We start from the raw sequence: 12,834 nt of genomic DNA, 5'->3' as shown, positions 1-12,834 counted from the left end.
ATTTTTTGTGGATCTTGAATCTGATTTTTTCTCTCTTTAATGTGTTTGTCTTTTTTAAAAATATGCTTAAAGAATAATTACTATGATACCATTAGTTATAATTTGGACACCATAAAAAATTTCTTGATGGGAATGATAAAAAAAAAAAAAAAAATTGGTATATCAAAATAAAAATATTAAAATTCATATACTTGATTGATATAAAATGAAAATTAGAGTATTAATAGCATTTTAAGGAAAAATAACACATCATCTAATAAAAAAAATTGAGGAAAAGTGAACAGAAGCACTTAATTGAAAAATTCCAAAAAAGGAGTATACTCAAATTTCATTTACTCAATTGAGAAAAGGTGTAAAGTTAGTGTACCAAAATGCAACTATCCCATAAATATTTTGATAAACAAATTACCAAATTAATGATTTTTTTTTTTTTAAAAAAAACTTGTTAATAGTTACAACATTCTCACATCAAAACCATAAAAATTACTAGAAAGAAGTAATTTGAAGCATTTTCAGCCCCAAGGAATTTTGAAAACACTTGATAAAGTAAAACGCATCGAATATAAAATCTGAAAACGAAGCACGACTTATTAATGAGTGTGGTGATATCCTTCCTATTCCGCGTTCATGTTTATGTCCCAAAAAAATACGCACACACGATCGGGGTTGCCCAAGTTTTAGGCGTGCAGTGCATATAACTATTCTTGGACGTTTTCAAATAATTTAAATTTTTAGGTTAAAATAATTATTTAATAATTTAAAGACTTGAATTTCAAATCCTACCTTCTCATTCTTCTAATTAAGTAAAGAATTTCAATTATGAGGGAGTAGCTTAACTAATATTGTTCTAGGTTATTGAAGACTTATATGGTCATTAATTTCAAGATCCGTAGAATAAATCGAGATGCCTGTAAATTAGCTGAAACACCAACATTAATAATAATAATAATAAAAATAAAAAGTAAGGAATTTCGGCACAAATCAGCAAGTCTAAAACCACAAGAAATCTTGTAAGAGCTTTCATCATTAAACAACATACCCACATAAATGATATAAAACAAGGCTTTTTAGAAATCTTTAAAATTAAATCTTAATGGAACTAATTGATTCATGATTTTTCCTTTGCTACTCTGAAATCGGACCGTGTTCAAGTCTTGTGCAGGCATCTGATCCAGGTTGCCTGGTTGTTAGACAAGGAAAGGGCCTTGGAGCTGAATTGGGCTCATTCGTTGACGCACGAAATGCCAGCCTGACAATGGAAAGATATTTGAAAACTAAATTACAAAGCCTGGTCTTTGGCCCACATTATACAATTGCAAATTCTAACAAGTCCTTTTCGCAAACTGCAATCAATATGTTTGGACTTCAGCTTTTGGACCAGCCACCGATCATCATCACCAACCAACTAGGATGGGCTCGGCCTCTATAGCTGGGCCCAGCCCAATATAAAATAATAATAATTCATTAATAAACAATATTATAATATTAAATATTTTTTACAAAAATTCAAAAATCCTTTCAAAAAATTTGTGATTTTCTTGCATGTTTTTATTTTTTTTTTATCAATTTTTGCATAATATCTAATTGTATATTTACACTGTAAGATACAGATTCGTTATTAAAATACCTAGTTTTTTTCAAATTATTTAAAAAAATTCAAAAATTCAAAAATCTAAATAAATAAATAAATAAATTTCCTCTTAAAAAAAGGGTTTTGGTTTTAATGCATACGGTCAATTCCTAAATTTTTTTTTTATAAAAAAAATTGCATCTTTATTATGTTTTAAAATGCAAAATAAATATCATAACCAATTTATAATTATCCATTAAAATTTGACCAAATATCAAAAACTCTTTACCAATCATTTTGTTTACTTTATATTTAAAGTATTGAGATTTGACTATAAACTTTAATATATGAAGATATAAAACAACATTGTACAATATATTTTCAGATATATGATGTTGCAATTAAAACTTTAAAATTGTTAGAATTTAGCCTGAGAAAATAAAAAATTCCCTTATAAAATGAGATCTGCATTAAATCTTAAAGAAAAAACAAATGAATACAAACATGATTTATAAAAACAATCAAATAACATTATGGTTAAGTTGTTATAAAGGTAAAATAATCCGAGTTATAAGATAATAAATTTTTATATGACGAAACATAATAATGTGTAATATTGGATATGCTAATCATATCCAAACTAACCTGACATTAATATGGCCTTAACTTCCTCTATTCATCTAGTTAGTCCTAATTCTTCCCCTGTAAATTTCTCAAAGTGATAACTCCGTCCAATTTACCATTAATACATGAAAAATGCCTAATATGTGCAAGACCCTTCTCGATGTTTTCTTGACATGTCAAGAATAAATAGTCAATTCGAAGGAAGTTGGTTCTGTTCAAGACATGTCGGTGTTCCCTCTTATTCTTTTTTATTATTCAATCACGAGCGGAAGATAAGGAATTTACCAGAGTACGAGGACCAATTAAGAAAATAATGGAGGGGCCACATTAAAACAACAATACAAGTACCAATATACAATTAATCCCTAACATTATAATTTAAAAATGAGTTTTTTTTTTATAAATGAATTTATGATAAAAAAAAATAATAATTTAGGTTAGAAATATGTTTTTAAAAAAGATCAAAGAAAATTTTATGAGGATGGGTTGAATTATAAATTGATCAAAAAATTAAAAATTAAAAAACTTTAATTTTTGACTAAATCGAATTTTTAAAAGGATTAAAATACAAAATAAATCGGAAATGGAGAAGAAAGTAGAGAAGGATTAGGTAAGTATTTATTGAAACTAGAAAGATTAGTATCGTACCCTGGGTTGAATTAGGTACGTCCGCAGTAGAAACGTGTTTCTGACGGAACCCCAAGAGTCAGATCACCGTGTGGCTGTATGTGACACCCTCAAGTCCTCCATAGCACGCGCGCAGCGCCTCCCGAGCCCCACCATGTTTGGTGGTTTCTGGATTGGTAAATTAGATTTAAAGGCCACATGTACTTTCTGGTTTCTAAGTTTCAGCTGGTAGTTGATAAAAAAAAAAACTTAATTAAGGAGGCCCTACACCGTCGGTCTATCGTGTTAACTTTGCAATAAAAGCAAATCGGTACATTGACTTTGAAATTTGAATGTCAGTTAATTTATGATATGATGTTTTGTATTTTCTTTAAACTATTAGGTTATAAGTTCTTTCATTTGATTTTTTTTCTCCAGAGATACCGTGTGTTGTTCATCATTTAAGTTAATTTAATCTATAAAAAATAATATTTATACCGACTACCCTTTTATTTTTTTTAAATCAAATAGGTTAACCTCATCGAACACAACATGTACATTAAAGTTTTGTAATTATATAATCTAGAAGCTTTACTAGTTCAAGAACAATCAAGAAATATATATTTATCAGACTTATCGTCAAACTTTCTTAAATTATCTTTATTATTCACAATAAAATATTTTAATTCAAATACATAAAAATAAAAAATATTAAATTTTCTTTCAAAGCAAAGCTCTATGAAGCTTTATATAAAATAGATTAAATGAAAACTCGATTTGAAACATAATTAAAAAGTATTAATAATTTTAATATAAAAATATTAAGACAAACTATGCTCATTTTGTTCTTATTTTTTGAAGATAATTTTTTATTTATTTTGACAACTCCATTTTGTTATGGAGTTCAAAGGATTGAGAATTCATGCTTAAATCCATTTTCTACAATATATATATATATATATTCTAAAGCAAGATTGTGAAATTCTAATGATCAATTCTAATTTTGAAAACCAAACAACTTTTTTTTTTTTTTGAACTATTTTGTAAATTTTTGAGTGCTTTATTTTTTGTGAGCAAGAAGTAAAATACATGTAAACCTAGTATACTCATCAACAATTACAAAAGTTTACCTCCAAGACTCGAAGCATACATGAGACCGAATAAGTGCATATGAAGAAGTTCAAGTGCACTATTTGTAGAGACTTGATTCTTGGCTTTAAGTGAGCTTTTAACTTTATATATTGACAAGCATCCCATATTATTTCCTTTTTGTATTCAAGATGAGGGAGTCCATTGTTTTTTTTATATATATAGTTTATAAATTAATTTCATGTTGGTATGTGTCCTAGTCTTCGAAACAATTTACATCACTATTAATTTTATTTATATCAATCACATGAATGTTTTCAAGTCTTTTCCAAATAAAAATTATTTTATTATCAACAATACAAATAACCAAGCAATATAAAGATTCAAATATAACCATATCATATAATTGGCTAATACTAAGTAAATTATATTTTAAACCATCAATAAATAAAACATGCTCAATAGTAGGGGAATTTCCAACATTACCAATACCTTTTACTTCTTTATTTTTTTTTACATTATCTTTGAATATCACATGTCTCTGATAAATGTACAAGCACTACTTGTTATTCTTTTTCTACAAGGAAAAACCTCAAATATCATATCCTGGGTTTAATTAGGTGCGTACGCAGTAAAAACACGTTTTTCAGGGGACCACAAGAGTTAGATCACCGTGGCTGGATGTGACACCGTCAAGTCCTCCATCGCACACGCAGCGCCTCCCAAACCCCACCATGTTTACTCGTTTCCGTGTCGATAAATTAAGTTTGCAACACAAAAGCAAACATTTTCATCGTTAGTTAATAATTTATAATATGATGTTTTGGAATTTCTTTGAAATCTTCGAAACCGGAAATTGTCCCATCAAATTTGTAAGGATACTTCGATTTGCAACGTTGTACTGTCTTTGGGGTTGCAATTTGTGAAATTATAAATTAATATTAGTTAGGTTCCAGCTGCATTCATAAGGCTGGCTTTGAGGTGATACACAGGAGAATTTAAAGCTCCTTGGTTGTTTGTTGGGCGCATTAATATTCCACACAATGTGCATGACCATTTGACATATACTATTTGTTGGCTACATTAATAGGCCACCATCCCTCTTTCTCTTCGTGGCAAGTCTGTCTACAGCCCATCGATGTTTCTTTTTCTTTTTTTCCTTGTACATTTTATATTTTTCTTTTCAACCCCTGGAATATATTTATTTATATGAATTTTATTACATACTTGTTGTTAGGACTAAGTCAGTCAATAATATCCTGATTAATAGGATCAAGGATTGCATTTGATTTATTGTTTGTTTGTTGACCATGTTTATAGGAGAGTCAAACGTGGGTTGCTTATTTATCTGATTTCTGTTGTAATGGTTTGCTATATAAACCAGCCTTCATTCAATAAAACTGAATAAGTCTTTCTCTTCATCTTGAACTGTTAATCAATTGCTTAGAATTATCAATTGGTATCAGAGCCTTTTATCAAGAAAGAGAAGAGTGAAACACGAGAGGAGTGTGAGCAATCAGTGAGAAAGAAAAGAGTGAAACACGAGAGGAGTGTGAGCAATCAGTAGCAAGGAGTGTGTGGGTAGAGTAAAAATCAAAAGGGGAGTGAAACACAGAGAGGAGAGGAGCGAAATCAAAGTGAAATCAAAGACAAATTAATGGCAGAGGGAAATTTTGTCCAACCTGCAATTCCCAGATTTGATGGTCACTATGACCACTGGGCAATGTTAATGGAAAATCTGCTACGATCCAAAGATTACTGGAGCTTAATAGAGAGTGGAATTCCTGCAAGCACAACTGGAGCTGAAGCAGAACTCACGGAGGTCCAGCAGAAACACATGGAGGAGATGAGATTGAAAGATTTAAAAGTGAAAAATTATCTTTTTCAATCCATTGATCGAACTATCATGGAAACAATCCTGAATAGAGATTCTGCAAAAGGGATATGGGATTCAATGCGTCAGAAATATCAAGGGTCCACTAAGGTGAAAAGAGCACAACTACAAGCACTGCGGAGAGAATTTGAGCTACTTGGAATGAAGAATGGTGAGAGTGTTGATGAGTACTTTGGAAGAACTCTTACCATTGCCAACAAAATGAAAACACACGGTGAAAGAATGGAGCAGATTGTTATTATTGAGAAAATTTTGAGGTCTATGACAACAAAGTTTGACTATGTCGTATGCTCCATTGAAGAATCAAATAATCTTGCTGAAATGACTATTGATGAACTTCAAAGTAGTTTACTTGTACATGAACAAAGGATGAGGGGGCACAAAGAGGAAGAGCAAGTTCTTAAGGTCATGTCTGAAGCAAGAGAAGATGATCGATTTGGAGGAAGGAGCAGAAACCGTGGAGGATTCAGAGGCAATTTCAGAGGCAGAGGCAGGAGCTGGGGAAGACAATCTTTCAATAAAGCTATTATTGAATGTTTTAGATGTCATAAACTAGGACATTTTTCTTATGAATGTCCTAGTTATGAAAAAACAGCTAATTATGCAGAATTGGATTGCGAAGAAGAAATGCTATTGTTGTCACATGTGGAAATTCATGATTTCACAGAATTACATGAAGAAATCGTGATGACAGAAGTGAATACAGAAGAAGAAATGGTGCTGACAAAGGAATTGAATGCAGAAGAAATGGCGCGGACAGAGGAATTAAATGCAGAACGTCATGATTTTGCAGAATTACATGAAGAAAAGGTGCTGACAGATTTAAATGAAGAAGAAATGGTGCTGACACTGACAGAGGAATTGAATGCAGAACTTCATGATTTTGCAGAATTACATGAAGAAAAGGTGCTGACAGATTTAAGTGAAGAAGAAATGGTGCTGACAGAATGGCATGAAGAAGACGAAATGGTGCTGACAGAATTGAATGCAGAAGAAGAAATGGTGCTGATGTCACATGTGGAACTTCATAACTCAACTAGAGAAGAGGTATGGTTTTTGGATTCAGGTTGCAGCAATCATATGAGTGGGAATAAACTATGGTTTACAGAATTAGATGAAAAATTTAGACATTCAGTCAAGCTTGGCAATAATTCAAGAATGGCAGTAATGGGCAAGGGGTATGTAAAATTGAAAGTAGCTGGTGCAATACAAAGAATTGATGAAGTTTATTACATTCCAGAGCTGAGAAACAATTTACTCAGTATAGGGCAAATACAGGAGAAAGGTTTAGCAATACTGATTAAAGGTAATACATGCAAGCTATTTCATCCAACTAAAGGCCTCATCATGGAGATAGCCATGACAGTCAACAGAATGTTCATAATGCTTGCAACTATACCTTCAAAGGAATCGGTGGCTTTCTTTCAAACCAGTGAAGAAAGTGAAGCACAGCTATGGCATAGCAGGTTTGCTCATCTCAGCTTCAAAGGATTAAGGATGCTGTATTATAACAAGATGGTTAACGGGCTGCCACTACTTAAAGCTCCTACCAAAGTATGTGCAGATTGTTTAAGTGGCAAGCAACATAGAGACAACATTTCAAAGAAAAGCCACTGGAAAGCAACACACAAACTACAGCTCGTCCACTCTGACATTTGTGGACCCGTGAATCCTGAATCCAACAGTGGCAAGAGGTATCTAATTACTTTCATTGATGACTTTAGTAGAAAGTGTTGGGTTTATTTCATTTCAGAAAAATCAGATGCTTTCAATATGTTCAAAAAATTCAAGATTCTAGTCGAAAAAGAAGCTGGTTCTTTGGTGGAATGTTTACGCACGGATAGAGGTGGTGAATTTACTTCGAAAGAATTTAATGAGTACTGCAGTATGAATGGGATCAAGAGACAATTAACGGCCGCGTATACTCCTCAACAAAACGGTGTTGCTGAGAGGAAGAATCGGACAATAATGAATCTAGTTAGAAGCATATTGTCTGAAAAACACATTCCCAGAGAATTCTGGCCAGAAGCCGTAAATTGGTGTATACATACACTAAATAGAAGTCCTGCTGCAGCAATAAAAGAAGTCACCCCTGAAGAAGCATGGAGTGGAGTCAAGCCTTCAGTAGGATATTTTCGAGTATTTGGCTGCATTGGCCATGTACATGTACCCAATGAGAGAAGAACAAAGCTGGATTCAAGGAGCATGAAATGCATACTGTTGGGAGTCAGTGAAGAAACCAAGGGCTACAGAATGTTTAATCCTCTCACAAAGAAGTTGATAATCAGCCGAGATGTCATATTTGAAGAAAATGCAACCTGGAACTGGGCAGCAGACAACACAAGCAACACACTAAGCTGGGGAGACAACAATGACAGTATACATGAAGAAGAACTAGAAGAAGATGAGGAGCAGATTGGAGATGATGTTGCGGCAGATACTAGTGAGCAGATTGGAGATGATGTTGCGGCAGAAACTAGTGCAGCAGATGTTGCAGAACCTGAAGCAGAAGAAGAAAATGAAAATTTGCCGCAAGCAGGTGTTAGAAATCGAAGAGCACCACAGTGGATGGAGGATTATGTTATGGGAGCAAACATAGCTGAAGAAGAAGACACACAAAATATGGTGTTATACACTACTGCAGGAGATCCACACACCTACGAAGAAGCTGAAAAAGATCAACAATGGAGAGCAGCCATGGACAATGAAATTGCTGCAATAGAAAGGAATGACACATGGGAATTAACTGTGCTGCCGAATAATTCAAGGAAGATTGGGGTAAAATGGATATACAAGACAAAGCTCAACGAAAAAGGTGAAGTTGATAAATACAAGGCCAGACTTGTAGCAAAAGGATATGCACAGCAACATGGAATTGACTACACCGAGGTATTCGCTCCAGTAGCAAGATGGGACACAATTCGGATGGTTCTAGCAATAGCAGCACAAAGAAAATGGAAGGTGTACCAACTGGATGTAAAGAGTGCTTTCCTTCATGGAAAATTAGACGAAGATGTATACGTAGAGCAACCTCTCGGCTATGAGAAAAAGGGAGAAGAACACAAAGTCCTCAAATTGAAGAAAGCATTATATGGTTTGAAACAAGCACCAAGGGCATGGTTTAGCAGGATTGAAACATACTTTGTGAAGGAAGGTTTTGCTCGATGTCCAAGCGAGCATACTCTGTTTGTTAAAATTGGAGAAAACAAGAAAATTCTGATAGTATGCATATACGTAGATGATTTGGTGTTCACTGGAAGTGATGAAGGGATGTTTGCTGATTTCAAAGCCTCAATGAAACGAGAGTTTGATATGACGGATTTAGGAAAAATGAAGTTTTTCCTTGGAGTAGAAGTTGTGCAGAATGATGAAGGAATTTATTTAAGCCAAAAAAAATATGCACTAGAAGTACTAGAGAGATTTGGCTTAGAAAAGGCAAATTCCGTTCGCAATCCAATGATACCAGGTATGAAGCTGATGAGAAATGAAGATGGCGAGCAAGTGGATGTAACTCAATACAAACAAATGGTTGGAAGTCTCATGTATTTATCAGTAACCAGGCCAGATCTCATGTTCGGGATTGGTTTGATCAGTAGATACATGGAGAAACCTACAACTCTACATATGCAGGCTATTAAGAGAATTCTGAGATATGTGAAGGGATCTGTAAACTTGGGCATTCATTATAAAAGAAAAGCTGCAGGTGACGAAAGATTAATGGCCTACTCTGACAGTGATTATGCTGGAGATCAAGATGACCGTAGAAGTACTTCGGGATATGTTTTCATGTTAAGTGAAGGAGCAGTAGCTTGGAGCTCCAAGAAACAACCAGTAGTCTCTTTATCAACTACTGAGGCAGAATTTATATCGGCAGCTCATTGTGCGTGCCAAGCGGTATGGATGAGAAGAGTACTTGAAAGGATAGATTGCAAGCAAGGAACACATACTATCATACACTGTGATAATATGTCTTCAATTAAATTAGCAAAGAATCCAATTATGCATGGCAGGAGCAAGCATATAGATGTTAGATTTCATTTTCTACGTGAGCTGTGCAAAGAAGGAGTAATTGAGCTGAAACACTGCAACACGCAAGATCAAATTGCTGATATCATGACAAAGGCTTTGAAGATGGATACATTTGAGAAACTAAGAGGTTTGCTGGGTGTCTGTGAGCTACCAACCGAATAAACTACTAGTTAACAACTATGCAGTTTAAGGGAGGGATTGTTAGGACTAAGTCAGTCAATAATATCCTGATTAATAGGATCAAGGATTGCATTTGATTTATTGTTTGTTTGTTGACCATGTTTATAGGAGAGTCAAACGTGGGTTGCTTATTTATCTGATTTCTGTTGTAATGGTTTGCTATATAAACCAGCCTTCATTCAATAAAACTGAATAAGTCTTTCTCTTCATCTTGAACTGTTAATCAATTGCTTAGAATTATCACTTGTTGCAATTTATAGATCAGTATTTTTGTTTTCTTTTACTTGGATTCTCTTTTCTAAAAAAAAGTAACTAAAAATAGAGTAATAACCTAGTATCCTCGTGTTTAACAAAGTGTTGAAATCCATATATAAATTGGTTTAGTAAGTTGCTAAACCTATCATATCTGAGTTTAGCCAAGCGCTCAGCCTATGATTTTTTTTTTTAATATTGAAAGATAAAACCAAGAAAAAATAATCAATTTAAAAAATTTTCTTAAAGTAAATAAAATAGCAATCAACATATATTAACTTTTATACAAAAAAAAAGAACCAAATCTAGATAAAATTGTAAAAAAATTAAATTTTAAAAATTATATATCAAATAAAATAAATAGTAATAAAAAAATAGAGACCCAATCTGACATATGAAAAAATTATAGGAGGATAAAATTGAGAAAGAAAATCCAATTTTATAAAAATCATAATGGAAAGACAAGAAGACACTCAAACTCAAGTTAAAAAAAACTAATATTAAGGATAATTAAGTAATTTCACCATACTTGAAAAAATTAAAAAGATAAAAGAAACCTTGTTAATATTAGTTTATTTTATTTTTTATTTTTAAAAGTAATTAAATCATTTTATTTTTCTAAAGAAATATAAGAAGACTAATTTGTTCACATCAATTTAATAATGAATAATATATCATATAAAAAAAATCATATTATGCCTAATAGCAAGAAACTTGATTTTGTTTGAAAAAAAAAAATAGCTGTTACACTATTTCAATTTATAATATAATGAATAGAGTCACAGTGTTTTGATGATACCTTTTAGTTTTTTTTCATGAAAAGCAAAACCCTAGGAAAATAAATTGAAAAAGGAGACGTTAGGAGAGAAGGATTAAGTTAAAATGAATAAAGAATATAAGGGTCAAGTAAGTATTTATTGAAACTAGAAGGACTAATATCATACCCAGGGTTTAATTAGGTGCGTGCATAATACAAGAGTGTTTCTTACGGAACCATGAGTCAGATCACTGAGGTTGCATGAGATATCAGCCTGTGGTTGTGATTATTTTTTAAATAATTATTTATTTATAAATATATTAAAATAATTAATTTTTTTTAAAAAAATTATTTTTAATATCAACTCATGATTTAAAAAACATAAAAAAATATTAATTAAAAAAAAATAACATAAAAATTAAATTTTTTTAAAAATATTTTTAAAAAACAAAAGTAAGGAGGACTAGCTGGCACACGCACGACCGCCCAAACGCCAACATGTTAACTCGTTTCTGTACTGGTAAATTAGATTTAAAGGCTACATGTAGTTTCTGGTTTCTAAGTTTCAGCTGGTAGTTGATAACAAAAACTTAATTAAGGAGGCCCGACATCGTCAATCTATCGCTATGAACGTTATTAGTTTATAAAGTGATGTTTTGGGATTTCTCTAAGATATTCGGAATAATAGGAATTGTCCCATCAAATTTGTCCCCTCTCCCGAGCAGCGTTGTTACTAATAATAAAAGAAAATGAAGAAATTTGTGAGGATGCTATTTGAATACTAAAACTTGATATTATATATTAATCTTATTAAGGCACATGGCTCCAGTCATATGCCTGGTTTTGGTGTTATAATCAGGAGAATTTAAAGCTCCTTGGTGGGCGCCTTGGGGGTACATTTCATTATCAAAAAAATAAAAAAAAAAAAGTCAACAAAATATTTTGATGGTATATGCTGACAAAACATGCAATGGAATAATACTATCAAAAAATAATTTGTCAAGTTTTTATTTCATTAGCATTTTTCAATACAGACAAAATCTTCATAAAAATATTTGATCTAAAAATCATCTTTTACCATCTATTTTCCATTAGAAATTTCAACGTAATTTATTTTTTTTATAGAAAATTTTATCAACATTTCTATCATCGAGTTGCTACACATTTTGTAATTATAAGAGCATACTGTATATTAACTCTTTAAATTTTTTTTACTTGTATTATGATCTTTTTCATATCCACTGATGAATTTTGAAGTCTTAATATCATATACCCAATTCATATTATTATATTATAATAACATTTGATACGAAGTCTAGTGTAGCTCATAGTGCAAGATATATGTCAAATATTTCAGTACGTTATTTATTACTTTTCAATGATCCACATCTAGATTATTGATGAATCTACTTAACTTGTAATACAACTATGCAATATCTAGTCTTGTATCATTCATAACATATATCAAGCTTTTAATTATTTATAAATATTCCAATTAATGTATCTTATTACCTTTGTTTTTGGATAGATATAAACTCATATCTATTGGTATCTATCTTGAAAGTGCTATTGTGATCTTTAGATAATTTATTAAGAATCTTCTTCTCAGTGTAATGAGAAAAGAACAATGTTCTAGAATTTTTTTATTCATAATATGATATTTAAAACACCAAAGTATTTCATGTCAAATTTGTTAATTAACATTTTCTTAGTAATATTGATCATGTATTCATTATTGCTCAAAATTAACATATTATACATATAGAAATATACAATGACATAATTCTTATATGTGTTTTTTACATAAACACAGTTATCAATCTTATTGATTTT

This window comes from Populus alba, chromosome 18 (genome assembly GCF_005239225.2).
Source record: "Populus alba chromosome 18, ASM523922v2, whole genome shotgun sequence".
NCBI classification, from domain to species: Eukaryota; Viridiplantae; Streptophyta; class Magnoliopsida; order Malpighiales; family Salicaceae; genus Populus; species Populus alba.
The sequence above is the reverse complement of the archived record's forward strand: the minus strand, read 5'-3'. Positions refer to the sequence as shown.